At 36.0% G+C, this 19,768-nt stretch overlaps 1 long non-coding RNA gene across 1 annotated transcript in view; it reads left to right on the forward strand.

The window, feature by feature from the left end:
- LOC137475024 (uncharacterized) overlaps positions 1-18,176 on the forward strand; it is a 37,453-nt gene extending 19,277 nt beyond the window's left edge. The window contains exons 2-4 of the long non-coding RNA XR_010999645.1: positions 10,136-10,283; positions 15,819-15,902; positions 18,039-18,176. This is a non-coding gene — a long non-coding RNA (uncharacterized lncRNA). The remainder of the gene's footprint in view (positions 1-10,135; positions 10,284-15,818; positions 15,903-18,038) is intronic.
- The last annotated feature ends 1,592 nt before the right edge of the window (positions 18,177-19,768 follow it).

Raw genomic sequence — 19,768 nt, forward strand, 5'->3', positions numbered from 1 at the left:
TCAAATTTTAATAGCCTGGGTAGGAATCTTGTTCATTATTAATCTGTGTTAGAATTGTAATGAAACACTGTGGTGGTAGTAATTAAATTTCAAGACAGATGCTTCATAAATAAAGAAGCATTTCATAAATATCAAATTATGCCACTATCTTAGCATGTGTAGATTCTCTGTCATTACAGAGATGTGTTAATTATCTCTGGTTATTCATTACAATTTTAGAATGGATAAAGAATAGAAAATGTAGGCATGAAGGAGGGAAATACCTGTAGCACAGAAGTTGTACCTCAGATATCTCATATGTGAATTTTAGAGGGTTTTGCCCTTTTAATTCAGTGCTCATTTCAGCATGGAAAATTAATATGTAGTTAAGTAGTACCTGTCTTCAATAGTGCATTTAACTGTGTGTTTCACCAACTGCTGAATAGCCCTTTTTCTTGCACCAGGCTCTCTCTTTGAACACTATTCTGTTCCCACTGCTGCTTTCATAGATATGGCAAACTTGAAAACTTATTTCTTTGGATTTTAAAAATCTCTTGAAATGAGACACGGATAGGCCTGTAGTTTCCAAAGTCCTCCTTCTTGCGCTTCTTGAAAACTTGGACAATGTTTGCCAACTTCCAGTGAGCTGGGACCTCTCTGGATTCCCAAGACCACTCAAAAATCATAGAGATGTTTTACAATTACTAAAGTGTTGCAGTGAGGTCCATTTTGTGAATTGGAGAGAAGTTTCAGTTATGCATCACTGACACACAACATTCTTCTAGCATATTTGCATATAAATAGCAGTAGACCCATCCTTGTATTGTATCCCTGTTAATATTTTGTGTGTGCAAAGGTGTGCTTTGTGTGTGTAATTGCAAATCATGTGGTAAAGTCCAGTCAACACCTTTGGAGATTTAAATGCAAATCAAGTAGTTCTGGCATTTAATTTTTATTAATCACAAAGTACTCTAAACTTTCTCAGAGTCTGATCTTTTCATCCTAAGATTATTTGATCTTCATCCAAGTAACCAGCATGATTCAGTATTCTCCCAGGATATAATATTATAGTTTGCAAAGTGATTGTTAAATGCATTAATAATTTCAATGGGATCATTAATAACATCTCTTGTCAGCGACCTAGCTTGGATAATAACTTTCTTGTGACTTGCATGAAATATTTTTTTTCTGGGGGGAAGGGTATTTTCCAGAGGTTTCTAGATGTCTTTCAGTTGTTTTCCAGTGGCTGAAATAGCTTTTAACTGTGGTATGTCTTGAGGTTTATGCACTCATTTCTAAGAAAATGTGATAATTGGTTAACCAACCATTCCTCTGTAGTTGTCCTGATTGCTTAACCTGACAACTCCACCAATATTTTCTGTAAATAACAGTAATTGTACATATTTTTCATAATAATGTCTTGCTGTTACAGAATAATTTAAGACAGCAAATGTCTATTGACAGAAATCATTAATCTAATAAAATAGTATGGCAAAGACATGTCCTGTGGACTGAAAATTAATTTGACAGAATTTCAGTTTATAAGAGCAATGTATTATCATTGCTGGTATTTTCATATCAAGATAGACACTGGATTGCAATGGGTAGCTCTCTGGCTGTTGACATATTGTAAAGAAACCCAAAATGCAATGTAAGTTGGAGAGAGACAGTAATCATCTTCATCTCCCCATTTACCCCTGCCGGTCTGATAGATTGCTGTGTGGCAACATGCATTTTGCAGATCACCATATCCTCCTTGAATGGCAGCAATCTGTCCCTGTGCATCTCTACATTCCTTATATTGCTGTCTCCTGTTTACTCTCTGTGGAATAAAACAAGTCCAACTACTTGCTGCCCACAGTTCATGCAAGGATCCCCCTTCCTTATCTACCTTGCTTTGATGTGTAGCAATGGAGTCAAAGGCCAAGGTGTTGCCCTTTATCAAAGGAAGTCAATACAAAAAATTTAGTTGTGGAAACAACAATATATCCTGCTAAAACAATGAGAGGGAAATCCCTGCCAAATGTTGATATAACTCACTAGCAGCCAGTTCTGTAAGTTGTCTCTGTGCACTGTCTGGTGCAAGCAAGTCAGATTTCACTGTCTTAGGAAAATGAGAAAGTCCTTGGGTAGGTCTGCTTCTAACTGTCCTTCACTGAAACATATTCTGATTACTCTTCTCTGCTGTCTCTTTCTATCTGATGTGTCAGTGTTGTACAGCTGAAGAGCAAGATTTTTAATGTATTATCAGCAGCAGTCCCACCTTTGAGTTTTTTGCACATACATTGAAATGGCAGGATAGGTCCATAGCTGTAGACTACAATGGTTACTGAGGTTGGTGTTCTTTGCACAGTAAATACAGGTGCAAGATAATTAATTTGCTGACCCATCCCTGTTCAAGGCTAGGCTGGATGGAGCTGTGAGCACCCTGGTCTAGTGGAAGGTGTCCCTGCCTATGGCAGGGGCTTTGGAACTAGACCATCTATCTAGTTGGTTGGCCTTCCAATCCAAACCTTTCTATAATTCTATGATTCTGTAATTCTATGTCTTCTGTCTTTCTAAACCTAGAAATTTTAAATAATATTTTTCAGAAGCATACTGTTATAATTGTAGTTTTGAAAGGTTATCTTGGATAGATTATTCTTCAGCCAATTCCCTAGGTCAAGTTAGAGCCCCCCATAAAAATCTTCATCTTAAGTCAGCAACCAGTGGGTGCCACTGAGCTGGTGGTAACAGCTGGGAAATGCAGGCATTCCCACAATGACCATGTCATTTTGTGCATTGGCATAAGCATTACTCTTGGAAATTTGCCCTATTGTGCTTACTCTCTTCCCTTACCTTTCCCAGAAAAAAAAAAAAAAGCTCACCACTTAGTAGTGGTTGGTTTACTCTTCTGAGTAATTTTACTGAAGCAATGCCTAAACAAAAAATAGGGGTACACAGTTAGCTAGAGACAGAATTTTCCAACAAACTCCAGCTCAGACAATGATTCGTAGAATGGAAAGAAGGATATTCAATCTAGCCTTGTTTTACACAGTTCTTATAGGTGTTATTTATTATCAAGGTACTAAACAAGATGTTGATCAAGAATTGTAGCTTCAGTTCTGTGGAGTTTTGTATCCTGTAACTTTAATTCTTCTTGGGATGTAGGCAAACTGGGTAAGTATTTATCTCTTCTATTCAGATGAGGGGCTGAAACTTATGTTGTTAGCATTACAGAATCATAAAAATTAAAGATGGAAAAATTTTATTAGATCATCTACAGTAGTAGTTCATCATCTTGCCAATACAAGCATTTTACTATAGAACAATGACTCCTTGCCCAAAGCCGCAGAGAGAATCAGTGTCAGAGCCAGGATTAAAACTCAAGGAGTTTCTGGCTCCCTGTCCTCTACTCAGACGGCGAGAGCATTCTGCAGAAAAGCTAGATTGTCCAAACATTAACAAAAAACAGCAGGGATGATTTGATTAATTCAGATTTGTTGCTAAAAGGCCTGTAGTGTTTTTGATTAGCTCTTGGGCCCTCATCAGGCTTAGAGGGGTGTGTGTGGTAAATTTCCTTTTACCAGTTTGTTACCTATAAGATCCTGAAGTGATATGTATTCTTGAGAAACATGCAATTAAAACACTACTTCCAGAAAATCCCTATGAATATATAGATCAGCATCTTTATGATAAATAAGTCAGACTTAATCCTGTAAGCTCTTGAAGATAAGGGCTATATTTTCAATATGTCCATACAGTGCCTTATTGGACACTCTGGATAGTACTGTGATATGTATTAATAATACCAAATATTTATTTACTGGACATGAAAGCTAAAGTTAGAAGTTATTTCTGAGGGGTAGATTATTTGTTCACAAGCAACTGCACCATGAAAATTCCAGATGCTTAACCTGCAGGACTATTTGTGAATACCAGTTATTCTGCATCCCATACGTATTTTCAAGGATGAGTAGTACATGGGAGGTTCTTGATATTTTTTATTATTACTGTATAGCACTCGGTATATAAATTCTATACATGCTTATGTAGCACCTACAGAAAGAAGACTTAAAAAGTCAGTATCTGCTGCACAGCTTGGTTTTCTCTTCTACACCAGAGTTTTCACACATGGGTTTCTACAATAAAAGTATTATTATTATTGGTACTGGAGAAACTGCCTACTGTTACAGATTTCAGATGTATCTCATTATAAGGTCTTGTTTTCAGTAGCTAAAGTTTAGCTATGTAAAGAAACTTTTCATTTATAAGTGTCCACCTCAAATAGGATTTTCTGAGAAAATTTCTAAGAAACTTAGAAGAAAAATTGCAACTATTTTAGTGACATCTGAATCCCCGTGTTCTGTAACGGGAATAGAAAATTTGTCAAAAGGGGATCTTTATGTTGGATGTCTGCTTTCTTTCTGTTTTGAACAAAGTTTTCAGGACATTCTGAGATGTTCTGGAAGCAGGTTTTCTTCACTTAACTTTTTCCCACTTAAAAATGAAGTTTTCCACTGGTCTGATTCTGTTTACTCTTGAACACTAAGTCTTTTGCCTCTTCAGTGCTCTTTTGGTCCTTCTCCCGTTGTCAGATGACTTCTCAGACACTAGAAAATGACACTCAGTGTTGAGCTTTGCATTGCATTTTAGCAGGAATCTGAGAATGAGTGGTTACACGCTGTGGCAATGCAGAAGATAATGAGAATTAACTCTGCGTGCAGCTAAGGTGCTTTCACAATCACTTGAAGATGATCTAAGTAGATGCTTCTGCCAAAAGTGGTGACCTCACCTATCCCCAGACAATGGTGGCATATTCCTGCTTCTTGACTTTGAAAGAACTAATCCACATGACAACTACTAACTTTTCAGTTGAATTAGTTTCCTAACACTGCGACCATGAAGATGGTAGCACAGAAGTGGGAGTAAGGTCGCTTACCTATGGGGTTTTTTTAGTTGGAAAGGGTTTTAAAGATGATCAGGTGGGTATTTACACTGTTCCTCTACAAGGTCAGTATATTTCCCTGAATTTCAAGGTTATACAGGCCTATGTAAAAAAAAAAACCAAAAAAAACAACAGATATGCCTGGAAGAATGAAATTAGTAGTCTCTCCCTACATTTTAAGTGGAGGAAAAAACGAACAGGCAAGTACATGTAAGTCAATCAAGTATGCTGTTGTACTTCTACACGCAAATATCTTGAATTTTTTTTTTTTTTTTAAATAGACAATATTTTAAAAAGCCCCAAACTTTGGGATTAAATAATTCTTGCAAAATATAAATCCTTAGTAAGTATTTTTTTTTGTTTTGAAACTAAATCTGATTAATGCCACTCTGTACAGTAGTATTGTCATGCTTTGTTTGGTGTTACATACTGTGGACTAACTGAATCAGAGATCTAGCTACACAATGAAAATTAGACAAATATTAAATATTTGTCAAATTGAGGCTAAGCAAGTACAGTTATCATACAGTTCAATGAAATTATACTTTAAATATAAACTGTGGATATTTGTTAACTTCAATTGAGTAATACATAAGAAATAAACAGCTCACTTTCCAGCTGGGCATTTACAGCCTTTATCAGGTAACTAACAGTAGCTTCAGAAAGATTTAAGTGGTCAGGTTAAGTTCTATGCAAGGGAGCATGAGGCATGAGAAGAGCTTCAGCATATGAGAACAAGGGATGATCCCAATGAAAAGCACATATGTGTATTTCATATCCTGTGAATTTTCTGGCTCTATTTGGAGATCATGCCATTGTTTCTAAATAGCTCTGATATTCTCCCATGTGTCAGTGCTAAGCATTGTTAAAGTTTAATACTACTTCTGTGCTGTTCAGTTTTTTAGTTTTCTTGGCACACTCCACTGAGGAAGAGGAATGCTCAGGGCTAAAAATGAATAACTTAATTGCTGGGCCAAATTCTGAGTCCCTCAACTGAGCAGAACTCCCACTAATTTGAGAGGAACTTTTGTTCAATTGACTGCATAACTTGAATCCTTGTCCTATGTTAACCTCTGGTAGCTTAGTTAGTCTCAGTGCACGATACACAAGGAAAACATCTTAATTGTGAGGAGCTGAGTCTAAAAATGTGTCACTAAAAACCCTCTTCTGAACCAGTTTTTATGTTCTAGCTTCACTTTGATTTAATATTCTCAGCTGATGGTGGAGCAGGGTACTTCTATACTAGCCGAGGCTTTGGTTTTAAGTCATCCTGCTGCATCCTGGGAGAACAAGAGTAAAATTTTGGACTGTTTTTCAGTAAAACAATATCTATTTGGAAATTACTTACATGTTCTTGCAAGATGATTGCTTTTGCTAATCCAGCTAACTGCCTCAAATTCACTGTAATTTCAGATAAGCAAACTACTGGGAAACTTTTTTGTGTTGCATTCAAGGATGGTTGCAATTCACAGATGGATAAAACAGGGGGCTCTCCCTCCTCTTCTGTTTATGACAGTCAGTTAGCATTATATTCTGTAACATTTCTGGAAGAAAGAAATAATGCTGCAAGAAATAGGGCATAAGAGACTGTTTTTTTAAGGCTCCTAGTCTGGCTGCATGCATGGTTGCTTGGTTCTCAAAGCAAAAGCACCTGATGTGAGAACTATTATTAACATTTTTATTGTTTAAAGAATTTAGTATGAAAATAATTTAAAGGAGAAAAGCAGCCAGATTCTTGACAGCTGACAGCTTTTGTGGCAATAGGGCAAGACTTTCAGAAGTCCTCAAATTTATTTTACACCATGCATTTTTAAGTTAGAAGGGAAAGTACCATTACCTTTGATAGAATTTAGATAAGAATGAGAAAAAACCTAAAACATTATAAATTTCAGAGAAATAGAAAATTTCAGCTTGAATTGTCATCTGTTGATCTCATGCACTGACATTTATGGAAATATTTCTATTCTGTTTTTCATGTCTTGTGACTGAGGTTATCACAATCTTATTCTAAATCTTGTCCTAATAACCTTACTGTTAAGCACCTTTTGATGGATTTAGGAAAAACAGTTTAAGACATTTGTTTTTCATTCAATGACTTAAAGTGGTGAATGACTTCATCATAACACTCATGAGTTATTTGTTTTTATCTTGATAATCCAAAACATGCACCTTATTTTTGTTCTCAATTTGTCAGGTTTCAATTTCCAGTTGTTCGTTCTTGATACTTATCTTCTTTAATAAAAAAAAAAGCCAAAAAACAAAACTACTACCAAAACTATTTTTATTTAATCACTAATAAGATATTATCAGGTCATCTAGTTATCCTTGGACAAATTGACTAGACTGAGCTGTTCTGTTCTGTCATTCTATGACTAATTTTCCATGCTATGATTCATTCTTAGTTTGCTTTCCTGAGCCCTGCACAAATTTTTAACATCTTTGTTTTAAGTCTGGACATCAAGAATTACACCCACTATGCTAGTAGTGGCCTCACTGTTGAGAATCACATGTAAAAATCACTACAAAATGCATTATTCAAATTCTATTGCCATAGGGGCCAGATAGTACCTAACTACCATGATAGATATAAAAGCTGTAATAACATTCCATCCCAAACTTTTCTTTGGTTTTGGTTCCTGTGGTTCTATGCACTCACCATGCCCATTTAGCTCTGAATTTTGGTTGTTCCAAAACTGTAAAGTGAAACTCATCTCAGCCCACAGTTCTTCCCTTTCTGCCCCCTGAATTTTGTGCTGAAACTATGCAAAAATGTGCATTTTTGTTATTTTTATTTAAACAGCAAAAATAGTTTGGCTCAACTGAGCTGAAAACTGGGTCATGGCTTGTTCAAAATACTTGCAGCCCTTTCAAGGAACATTGGTTGTACTTAGGGCTTGTAAGGAACTCTGAATTCAAGAGTTTTAGGTGGCAGGTGAGAACACTGTCCTGAGTTAAATGAATTTGCTTTTTAATATTTCAGAATATGCTATTGTAAGATAACTCCTGTTCATTTTCTTCCCTTAAGTTAGTGATTAAAGTTAAAAGTTCCAATATTTTTGTGTTCAGAGGGTGTCACATTGAATTTAAATTAAGTTAACTGCATAGTAAAATCTCTCCATAAGGACTTGAACTCAGGTGTGTTTTCCAAGAACACCTGTGCGTGTAATTTCACAAAAACACTGCCTTGTACAAACGGGGCTCAGCATGGTTGGGCTGAGGATTCACGACAAACTCACATTACTTCAACAAGGCATCATGAACCAGCAGAGCAACAGTTACAGCATGGAGGATGTCCTCAGCTCAAAGCAAATATAAGGTCATCCAGCAGGAATGTTCAGGCACAGGTTGAATTACAGAACCTTTTTTAAGTCTTGGTAGCTGACTTGGTGTGTCCTCTCAGACAGTCAGTCATAAATTAATAAAACCCAGCTTAAGTCTCAAGGAAAAAGTAGGAGAAAGGTTATATTGCCTTGCATGTGAAGGAGGCTAGCTGACAAGACAAACATAAAATGTCACAGAGTTTCAGTTGGTATATGGAAACTTGATTGTCTGTATGACAGTAATGCAGATTGCTGTTAAAAAGTATATCTCTTGTGGTGTGTGTTTAATATTATAAAACTTTGGGTAAATGGACTCCTCATAGATTTTAACAAGGACTACAAATCTTTTTGGCAAAACAGGCTGGATTTCCAGCAAATATGGAGAAAACTTTTCTTTGGAGTGGAACTGTGTAAAGTCTGCCTATTTCAGCCTTTCTTTGCTTTTGATCTGATGCAGACCTGTAGGCTTAAATAAAAAAAAAAAAATCATCCAGTTCTTCAGCAACTGCTCAGTCTAGCTCTGAAAACTGAATTAGTCTGGATTTATGGGAAGAGTAGGTTTCATACTTTGTCTCTAAATGTGAATGGGAGAATTATATCAACTTTGTACTTCCATCATTTTCACTCTGAGCATGGGTGAGAGAACACCAGCTAAAGTAAAGTTGCCAGTTTGTTTATGTTACTTTAATAAATAGATGGCAGCATGTTTACAAGAATTTGGTTTGTTTAAGGACTGAGGAAATCAAACCTTGGGCATCTGCTTTGGGATGGTAGTAAACACCACAATTTCAGATTATCATTGAGAGATTTTAAAAAGTGGTTTTCATTTATTAAATCTTTATGCCATATCTTGAAATTGAAACACAAAGTAAAACCCAAGAAGTATGGATCTATTTGGCATGACTGGTGAAAAAAAGGAATGTAATCACAGATTGCTGGGTTTTTCACATGGAGAAACATGGAATTAAAACTCAGCAAGTTTTGAAAATCATTGCAAATTCTAAACCCATTCCGGCTCTTTGAAATACTTGGGAAACCTTAAAGTAACTCAAGGTGTGAATTTTTGGAAAGCATGAGTCAATACCTGAGTGAACTTTGGGGAACAGACATCCCATGATTCTGCTGTGATGAAGTCCCAGTTGCTCCTGTGCAATGTGGTGGAGGGATTGAAGGGATTTGCAGTGCCAGGGTATCTACTGGACCCAAAGCAGCTGTTATCCACTTCCTTAAAAATAGTGTAGAACATGAAACCAAAGTCCACTGTACATTTTTTTGTTACATTATTAAGAGTGTGGAGAAATTACAAGTCACTTGACTTAACAATACTTAGGAATACCTTGAGTAGATGCCCTTAATTCAGCATAAAGGTACATTTTTCCATGTAACTGCACCTCAGAATATAATGCATCTTGAACACAAACTAATGAAGTATGCATATTTGCAGGGATGCAAGAATTATAATATTTACTAGGATGATTTAAAGGTTGGCCAAAATCCAGTTGGTAAAAACACTGAATATTTTTAAGCTTGTGATAGCAAACATACAAAATCTTTAGGTGTTCCAGAAAGCAGTCACTCTTTGCTTTAGCGAGCGTAAGACACAGTTATAGGTAAATAAAACACATGCATGTATTTCTCTGTTTTTCTTTCTTTACACCTTCCACTCAAACTGATACAAGTCATATTTTTCTTGGGTATCAGAGAAAAGTCTCCTTCAACTCACTTTTGTAGATAATTTTCTACTTCAAGTTGCTTCTTGAGCTCATATCTTAATGAGTTGTTTTTTTCTTAAGTGTCCTTTTTGTTGAATCTCGTCACCTTCATCAGGTGGTCACATATTTTCCACTGGAGATTCATTGCTAATTATCAATCCACTTTGCTTCACTGGTGTTTTTGCTTCTTTTTTTAGCATATTCAGAAATCAGTCACTGTGATCACTCAGTCCAGAGCTGTGTATGTGACACAGGTTAGTCCACCAGTCCGATGAGTCCCAGCAGACATCTCCAAAATAAATCAGCAGTCTGAAGTCCAGAAACAGGGATTACAAAGTTAATCAGGTAAAGGGATGTATATTATTAACATTTAATGAAGAGGTTTATTTGTCATATACTTTTCCACTCCATGATACAGACTTTCCAGCTCTAGTGTAACAAGCAAACCCTACGCTGCACAGATAAATACCAAATTTTGGGCCATCCCTTCTAAGCCAATTCCATCATGCTTCAGGTAGCTCTCTTCATATCTGCTACAGTACCTAAACAAAATGGGGTGAGTTGAGGACAGAGTTGCAGCCCTAACTCTGAATTTCCTGGCTTTTGTGGGCTTAAGTCATACCCTTAATATTATTTGAAAGTATTTTTTTGTGGTTTAATATATACTATAACTTTTTCTTTTGTGACAACTGGATTTATACTGGCTTCATCCCTAATACCACTGGAAACTGGAACCAGGTCATAGTGTGAGCCTGTCTTCCAAATATTTTAAACAGAAAGTCACCATTCGGCACTCATCACTCTTGTTCTCCAATAAAAGTTCAGTGTTCCACTTCAATTAGAATGATACCTCTTATGTCAATACCACATCCAACTTGTAGACTACTTGTCCTCCTGAATGTTGAAGGTGAACAAAAGAACAAAAATCTCCTTGTACTTTTCTGCTTTCTGTTTTACTCATACGAAAGACCTGTGTTTAGTGAAATAAAAGGTATGATTTTTTTCACCAGAAATTATTTTCTTGTCTTTTAATTTGATTTTCCTTGGTTGATGCGATAACCATTCTATGCTCAAATATTTTTATGCTACAGACTGCATTCACATCGACCAAAATCTGCCTATCTCACCAGTAAGTACTATTTAATATCTTCATATTGAAGCCATAGTCCTTGGTTGTCTGAGTAACATTGCTCCACATAACAAAATAAGTCCATGTGCAGTTGTTGATGTGAAGCCCTGCCTCCTAATGACTTCTCAGGTCACAGAGTTGAAGAGTATTGCTGGAAGTCAAATCACTTTCATCAGAATACTATTCCTCCCCCATGTGTACACAAGCATTAATTAAAAGAAAAACCCTTGTCACACTAATTCTGTGTAGCACTGACTGCCTGCAGAGCAAAGTATGTGTGAACCCACATGCTTCTTCCTTGAGGAGGAAGCTGATGGATCATATCCTGCATATATAGAATCCAGAGTCATGAGAAACAAAGGAATGGAGAAACCTCTGGTAGAAAATGAACGAAGGGATCAGTAGAAGGAAAATTGTAGAAGACAAGATCTTGAATAATCCATGGGTACAGCTTGTGTTCCTATACAAGCCGGCAACAGAAAGTTCCAAACCCAAGGGTTACCCCACTATCATGCCATACATTTTCTTCTGAGAGTGTGATCTCATGGTCCCTTCAATGCAATATGAGTGGGGGCTGTCACCGAATCAGCAGTCTTACCCTGCCCAGCCTTCTGGCAGTATGTTCCTGTCATTCTTCTTTACCACTGAATAAATTGTATCATTCTCACTCATACAGCCTCAGAGAGAAGCTGGGTAAGAGGAAGAATTCCATAAACAAAGAGGTCAGAAAAAAATCTTGAACAGCTGATCTGCTCCCTGTCTGATCAAAAAACTTTGCTGACATCACTTTTGTAATTCAAAAGCTTTTGTTGTATATCCAGGAAGTCAGTAGATGCTGACTTATTTTTGGACAGACAGCTGTTGTTTGCAACTTGCTTGGTTCCTTATATTGTCAGAAAGCTGTTATTCAACATTTCAAAGCAGTTTGAGAGAAGCAATTTTACAACCTGTGGTTTTCAGGCCTTTGTACCTTTGTTTTGCCAGGAGAATACCATTAGGCTTGTTTTCTACTTTGTGCAAAAATTGATAGGATATAATTTGCAATGGTGGGCATTGTGATGAGTATTGAATTTGAGGATTTATTAGAATCTGTCTCTTTTAAGGCTATCTGCCATTATATTTTAATTTGGTTCCTTAAATAATTAAGCAATAATCATCACTGTCTCATAAATGGAAGGACAGATTTTCTACCACTTCAAGAAGCTGAGAAGCTGAAACAGCTTTAGCCTTAAGCAGAATGTTCAAAATCAAGTTCTAGAAGACATTACCTCTGTCAGCCACTGTCTAGAAGGGATTGCTCAGAACACTGTGTAAGGTCTATATGTGCATGAAAAATCCCTTGTACACAGATTTGAGTCTCAGTTTGATTCTGTTTAATTTCATTAAGGAGCACTTAAGCAGGCTTCATTTTTGCAGCTGTCTTAAGTGTTTCCTCCATTAAACTAAACCCGTATAAACTCTCTCTTCCTTTGTTGTCTGATGTAGCTTTCACTTTGAAGAACATCTTTAACAAGAAGGAGAAAAAATACCTTTTTACTCTTGAAAGTCAGTTGAGAAATTTTGGCATTTGGCAGAATAAGTGTTAATTTTTTGTCGTCTTATTGGCCCCCAGTTTTTCTCACCTGTTATAAGATCCACACACTTACCCCTTATATCACTTGTACTTTCCTGACAATGCAAAGAAGTTGTGTTGTTTTGGTGGGTTTTTTTTTCTTGATTGGGTTTTTTATTTTGTGTTTTTTGTTGTTGTTTTTTTTTTTTGTTTTTTTTGTGGGGGAGCATTTTAAATACATTTGGAGATTGTCATGGTGAACCACATGGCCTATTTCTTCCACCTTCCTTCCTTTTTGGTGGCTAGCAGAACTGTGCACAGGGCTCTTGAAATCCCAGGCTGAAACAGTATTTTTCTGGTAATTGGTGTAAATTCTATTGCTTAAGTTTTTCATCTGTATAGTTTTGCAGAAACAGCAAAAGTTCACAGGACTGTGAATTTGTCAAAAACAAGGCAATGATCTGGTAAAGGGGACATCTTCCCAAATTTTCAGTTAAAAAATCTCATCAAAATGACAGTGGTGATATTGTGGCCGGTGAATAGTTCTAAGGTCATTGTCTTGCTGCATCTCCAGGGGACAGATCATCTCTTTTTTCATCTTTTTTCCATTCTTTTGGGCTGATCTCTGTCTCTAAGTAACAGAAGGAGTTTGTTTGCTCCCTCAAAATACAGTACAGTAGAGAGGAATATGTGTGTCTATGTATGGACACACATAAGTGCACAAAACCACAGAGGTTAGTTTTAATTTACTTTAAAATGCGTAAGTGTATTTGGGAGATGGAAACTAAGAGAATTCATAATTAGGCTGAATGTAGTCCAGGAACCTTGTAAGATTTGAGAATAGAAAGCAGTTTTCCAATCTTTCATGTATGGAAATACCAGATGAGTCAATGGGTGTTCTCTAAGCTAGGAACTTCCAGGGCTTCTCTCTCTATGTCAGCAGCATTGCCTTATAACTTGTTTTTAAAGGCCACCCAGTATCCACAGCCACCCCTGATTTAACTCGAGCTTTGGGTGCTCAGCACCCCTGAAACTGGGCTTATGGCTGCCATGGTGCTTCAGGAAAAGCAGGCACACAAAAACAGTTTAGAGAAATTAACCTCTGGCATTTGGGTTAATGTAAGACTTGCTAAAGGTGACAATTCCTGGTGAAAAATTACACTAGAGATTTTAAAACCCCTCCCCACCCTCACCCACCCCCCCCCAAAACCCTCCAACAAAACAAAACCAAAAATAACATAAACAAAAACAAAACCCAAAAACAACAACAACCAAAAAAAAAACCCTAAAAAACAACAAACAAAAACCAACAAAGGAAAGAAAACCTGACTTAATCATCATGAAATAACACTGTGCTTTTAAAATGCTTTTGACCACAAACAGTTTGGAGCAACCAACTGCAATCTATTAAATTTCAGCTTACAGGGATTTTACTTTTTCCTCAACCTTTTCTGGTAAATTATATAAGTATTTTTAGGAAATTCACAGTTCTTATTGAGTTTAAAAGAAATATCTAGCTTTATAAGGAGAAACCAATTAATATCCATAGTTTCTAAGGTAGAATTTGGAAACTAAGGAGATTTTTCACTATTGATTGATGTATAAGTTCTGTGGGGTTTTTTTTCCTTCTGGGACTTGTTTTATTTTAGCTTTAGGGTAAAATCCAGCCTGATTTATGCAAGTGTCATTATGTAGAATGCTGGAATTTTTATTACATTTCTTTCTTTGGGATGAATAAAGTAAGCAGTTGCCTTAGAGAGTGTGTCTATCTAGAGCAAGATTTTTTCAATATCTAGCTTATATGGGAGAGATTTTTACATCTAATAATTCATGAAGCATGAAGGTGTAAGTAACATAGGCAATATTTAAATGCTATATAGGTACTTATAATTACAGTAGTTCTTTATCAACATAGACCTTTCAGGAGTTTCAATGAGAATTGAAACCTGTTCATCTCAACTGTCATGGAAATAATTATTTTTGCAAATGAGTGAAAAAAATCAGATATGTTGTTTGGATAATCTGTTTTGGAAGTCAGGAAGCAATGAAATCTAATGACTAAATCCTTCTTTCACAGATGTTCAGAGGCAGTCATTATCAGCTATTCTACTTTCATAGGGTTTATTAAATATTTTATGGAGAAGTTCCATTTCACATGGTACTAGGCGCTGTTAGGATGTGTGCTTAACGGCTAGAAGTGTTGTATGATGCTTCTTGGAAGCTGATTAAAGACAATTAGTGTTTGCTTTGGAGCTGTGATGATTTTAAGTCTTTTTAGAGGATTCATCTAGTATCCTTCCTTTCCCAACCATTCTTTTTCTTTTCTTTTCAGCTATGCCAGATACAAAGAGCTGAATGATTCGTATGAACTAATTTTTATCAAAGTTGCCATCAAAACAATTTTGAGCAGTGTCGGAAGTGGGGGGGATGCAGGGTAGAAGATGGAGACTTTCCTTACATGGAGGAAATAGTGGCCTTCAGGTGACAAGTCTGAGGGGACAGGATCAGAGAGAGAGAAAGGAGCTGCTTGGTGAACCAAATATCAATAGTCCAGTACATGGGTAAAGGGGCAATAGGAACAGGGGGCAGATTTAGCTTGGGAACTCTGATTTTGGTACCTGATTCAGAACAAAACCATTTTCAGTTTGGTCCTTGGAACTAACTGATGGAAGAATTAAAAGGAAATATAAGTGTTTATTGGAAACATCTCTGCCTATCTATTATGACAAGAGAATACCACTGGATTGGTTTCCATTTCATGCAAAAATCGATAGGATATAATCCTATAGGATTTGCAATGATGAGCATTATGCTGAATATATGATTTGGGGATTGCTTAGAATTTGCCTGTTTTGAGGCTGTCTGCAGTTTTTTGATAAATTGGATAATTAAGCAATAATCATCACTGTCACATAAACAGAAGGCTAGATTTTCCCTCACTTCAAAAAGCTGAGAAGCTGAAAGAGTGTTAGCCTTATGGAGAATGGCCAAAAGTCATCTGTACTATGCCTTCCACTTGAAAAGAGAAGAAATATATTCTTTAAGAAACATATTTTGAAGAAAATCTTTAAGAAATAGATTTTAAATCTTTAATTTTAATCTTCTATCTGTTCAATATTTAAGAAATATATTTTTAAGAAAATAAGTTTAAGAAATAAATAAGTAACTCAGTGCTTACACAAAACTCTCTTGATTTCAGGGGAGATGCTCTGCATAACAGAGTGAATAAACTTTAAGCCTTCAGCCTTCCCATTTGCTTTTCTGGGAATAAATTCAGACAGAGGTAAGTATGTTCAATACAGAGTCTATGAACAATCATGAATTAACACCCTACACAACATTCCAAATTCATATTTTCGGGGAAAAATTTTTAGTGTGTACTATAATAAATTAGCAATATTACTGTAATGTAGTATTTTGATAAAGCAATTTTACTAAAATTCTTCTAGTAATGAAGCTATTCTAGAATTAGGCTTTGTCTTGCAGTTCATGGAGCTTTATATACTGAAAAATGAAGAAAAAAAATTGCTTCACATTTATCTGAAAGCAGGACTTTTGAAGAGCTTCATACTAATTCTGTAAAGCTTAGCAAATATTTCTGAGATTTCCAGGAACTATCTTCCTGCGTAAAAAAGGTGGTAAAGCAACATTTTCTGCTGGTACTAAGGTTACTGGGGAAAGTTCATGGACTTGGGGAGGTTTTCGGCGTGATTAACCTCAGGTGCCAAGGCTGATCCATAGAATTTTTTCCTCTGAGAAATAACTCATGCTGATCTGCATGGAATAATGAGGTCCAGCAGATCATGGTCTTACTACTGTCTGTACCAACACTTGTGGATGCAATATTGTGTATTCCAATATAGAACAAGGCTCTGTATTAAACAAAGAGACAGGTGGAAAGGTCTGAATTTAAAAAGGCTGTCTGATACTTCTTTCTGGGCTCCTCATGTGGACGATGATTGGCTGCTGGATAAGCTAGATGTGAACAGAAGATCTTCATTGATTCATGAATTGCTGTCTTAGAGGCTTTTATTGTTCTGCGTAGGTTATTAACACACTTGCAGATGACTCTGCACTTACTAGTCCTGATGTTGTCCCAGGGAGAATACGGGTATAAGTTCCTCCATGAAGTCAGTCTTGCATAGATCATCTCAAAGACCCACTGGCTCCATCTCCTCCTGGATGGAGGGAAAATAAGTGTCTTATTATCAAAATATTGTGTCATTTCAAGGTTTTAAGACTTAACTAGGACCACTGAAAGAGACACAATGGATTAGAGGTGCAATAAGCATAGAAACTGTAACAGAGACCCTCTGGGACACACCAGTCTGTGAGAGTTTTGTAAAGAGGAAATATTAAAGAAAGGTTAGATAGGTCTTCAGTGTGCTGAATGTCTCTCACATTTTTTAATAGAATAATATAACTGAACGGTGCTTAACTCAGTTTAAAATTTTAGTTTATGGTTGACCTTTTCCAGCTTAATGACGTAGTTTCAGTGGTAGGACACAGGAGACATGCCAGTGACAATGATTAAATAAAAAAGAAAACCATTCAGAGAAACCATGTATATTGTTGCCTAGCAGAGAACCAAAACATTGTTTTCCTGAAAGCCACATGAATTTGTTTTCTAGGTGTTAAGAAGTGCATTGGACATCAGTAGAAAAGAATGGGAGGAGAGAGCTGTGTTGTAGTAGCTGTCCTTTGGATAGTGATCATACTTATTATAATATCTCCATATGATTTTTATATGAAAATAAACATTTATTTTGCAAAATAGTACTAGACTTAGATAGTGTTAAGGTCACACTCCAAGTAGATCTTTTAGAATGTGCTTCACTTTACTGACTTTAGTTACTATCTCACTCTACCTATTTCCAGATGTTACCTCAAATCTGATATGGATAAATTAAAACTTAATCTTTTCCCTGTTAATCCCTTTTGCCTTCTTTCTTATCAGTAGGAATAATGCTAATCTGTTTACTCAAAACCAGAACCCAGGCACAACCTTTTGGTTGGGCTTGAGTCCAGACCTTCACATCCAGATTCTGCGTGTGTCTTTGCCAACTGAGACCTCTGTTCTGGGCTGGGATAAATCTGTCTCTGAACATATCAGTTTATATACCCTAACTATATATAGACAGCAAAAACAAGTAGTTTAGATCAGATAAATTTTTAGCAGGCCACAGTTGGATAAAGCAAATCCCTAGATGGGATGATGTGGGCCTGGATCAAAGATTTAGCATGTAAGTATAGAAAAGGTGGAATATGAAAGATGATCTGGAGAAAGACCTTTAAGGCATAGCATCATTTTGAGACGTCTAGGCAAAAGGGTTGTTTTTATTCTGTCTGGAGTTAATAAGAGCTGCTGCTTTCTTTTCTTTTCTTTTCTTTTTTTTTTTTTTTTTTTTAATTTCTGAAGAAAGGCAGATCCCTGACTTTTGTTCTCTTTAAAACAAGAATTAAGATACATGTGTTGGAAGAATATTACTGAAGCCACCCAAAGTGTAAGAATTCAAAAAACAATGAGCTTTGAAGATGGCATTGTAAAGCACAGTTTTTACACCAGACAGGGAATAGGTGCGGTAAATTTAACCTGAGCCAAAGGATTCTGTTAACTTTTGCTAGTGGAGGCAATGAGCTGATGGTGATAGCTGATACTCTTCAGCCCCTGAAGACTTGAATCTGTAAGAGTAGTCTACCACCTGGGAAGATTATGCTGCCTTCATGGCCTAGAATGCAGGCTGATTTTCCTGTGATTTGGAGAATTGCTTTTGAATCAATTATTTTAAACACCAAGGGAATGCCTTCCTTTTCTTTACACTTGAAGTGAATGACCTGTCAAGGCAAATGCTTAATTTTCTAAATACGAAGTCATTTGGCATACAAACAGCATGGATTTTTGCTGGTTCCATGTCTATGACATACAAAGTCTAAATCTATGTTTGATCAATGGAAGGGAAGGAAGCCCTCTAATTTGCTCCTGTTATGTATTTAAAATGTTCTTTTACATTCCTGTGTAGGAAAAAAATCCACAGGGCTTTTAATAATAAGGTTTTTTGTTTGTTTCTTTGTTTGGGTTGGTTGCTTTTTTTTTTTTTTTTTTTTTTTTTTTTTTTTTTTTGTAACTTAGAAAAATGGAAGCTTATTTTTAAGCAGGAAGTAATTTAATTTTTTTGTTGTTGTTTTCTTAAATGGACTCCAATTACAACTGAAATGGACTTTTATTTATTTGAAGAGGGCTATGAATGTTCATAAAATAGATATTTAGATTACCTGAATCAGTACTATTTCTTCAGGCAGACAAGGCACATAAATTTATTCCATATTTCCAGACTTTTCTTCTTCTCTGGCAATTTGAAATACAAAATTCTCACCTTCCTCTTTTTGGCCTTCATCACACATCAAAAGCCCAACAAACACTACATTAAATCTGTTGGTTTTTGTTGGTTTTTTTTTTTTTTTTAATAACTATACAAACAACCTGTGTTGTCCAGATACCCAAAATCTCTCTATGGTATTCAGTGCTAAGGATAACCCACTTTCAGGAAGACTGAAGGTAATAGATTTAATGGGCATTACTTAAATAAAATTACCACCTAAGTGAAATGTGAAAACATCACATGAAAACCAAATAAAACTGTCTCATTAAAAGATGCCGTAAGCCCAAATGAAATAAGAATATCATGGAGTATAGTTTAAAATCGAGGTGAAAAATTGGAAGAAATTTGTGGGAAACTTTTCCATTTTGTTTTACAGAAAATGAATGGATAAGTTCCCATTCCTGTGGACAATTTTGGAGGTACCTCACATAATTTATAATTGATTTTCCACTAAACTGTTGAAGAATCATTTTTGCTTCTGTTGCTAAAGTGCAGCACCAGCAAAAAAAACCTGCAGAACATCTTTGCAAATTCTTCAGAAATTACCTCTACCTCAAAAACCTGAAAGTATGGATTTTTTGGTTTGTTTTTAGGGCTTATTAGGTTTTGGTTTTTTTTATTTGAAAAAGAAAATATTGTAAACATGTGGAATACATTAGTTCCATAATGTATTCCTCCTTTCAGTAGGGTCATAGTGCTGCAATATATTTTAGCTGACCATTTCAAATGACACTTTAAGGTAAATTTTATAGTTTTTAGATTTGAAATT

This window comes from Anomalospiza imberbis, chromosome 5 (genome assembly GCF_031753505.1).
Source record: "Anomalospiza imberbis isolate Cuckoo-Finch-1a 21T00152 chromosome 5, ASM3175350v1, whole genome shotgun sequence".
Lineage (NCBI taxonomy): Eukaryota > Metazoa > Chordata > Aves > Passeriformes > Viduidae > Anomalospiza > Anomalospiza imberbis.